Source organism: Notamacropus eugenii, chromosome 2, assembly GCF_028372415.1.
Source record: "Notamacropus eugenii isolate mMacEug1 chromosome 2, mMacEug1.pri_v2, whole genome shotgun sequence".
Lineage (NCBI taxonomy): Eukaryota > Metazoa > Chordata > Mammalia > Diprotodontia > Macropodidae > Notamacropus > Notamacropus eugenii.
Genome location: NC_092873.1, coordinates 185374524 through 185375545, shown reverse-complemented (window position 1 = coordinate 185375545; position 1022 = coordinate 185374524).

The window sequence follows — 1022 nt, the reverse complement described above, 5'->3', positions numbered from 1 at the left end:
AGCATTTACTCAATAAGCTAAAGCAGGGGGGTGGAGCTATACCTGTAAATTCACAGGCCAATCAAACGAGCCAGCCCAAGAAGAGGGATTTCCCCCCCTCCCTCTTCCAAATAGTTCAGGCTTTATAGGTTTTCCTCTTATTACACGTGAAGTTCACCATTCACTTGGAACTTTCTTACTTCCCCTTGAAACACACTTAACCTCAAAGTGAAAGAGCTGACATTATCTGCTTTATGCTACAAATTTATTAACTATTCCCTTCTTCCAACTGAGCTTGAAAGTACCACAAACACTTCAGTCATTAAAAAAAAAAAATCTTGGTTAAAACTTCTTTTGTTCTGATAGGAAAAGTCCTGGTTAGAGAAGGAGAACTTTACATTGGGCACACGGAATTGGAGTAGGGGTGAGCGGGAGTCCCTGGGGGGAGGGGAATGGGTGTCTAATATTTTAGTATATAATGCCATACAATTCAGAGACCCAAGTTTCGAGTAATTTCCTGTGAAGCACCTTAAAACTTGTATTGATCTGTATAAGCTTGCAAAGAAGTAGGTAATTAAATAATTTTCCATTCGGCATAACTTTCCCCCTTTAAAAATCGTTGGGGAATAATGAAATGAGAAGAAACCAGAGTCCCTTCATGTAGAAATCTCTTTGCTCTCCCTCCTTTTGTCTTTTCAGGTCCAAACCGCCAGACTCAAGCTCAACATCCAGATCAAATATAAAGCACTCATAATTTCACCATTAGAGAGCATAATGGCTCGGTCCTTCTTAGAGTGTGTTACAAATTGCAGAAGTATTGGGCTACTAATTAGTGGGTTCTGAGTTCTTGTCAGTCTTTTCCTCCTGTTCAAGTCAGTCTGGCTGAAGGAAGGACATCCTGTGATGATGGCATACAATGTCCTGTTTGTTTATTATTAAGAGCAAGGACCTAGCATTCCTGCTCCTCATTACAAAACAAACCAGATGCTTTACTTCCTTCAATGGTCTTATTCCCCCAGCAAGGAATTCTTTAATTCAGAGAA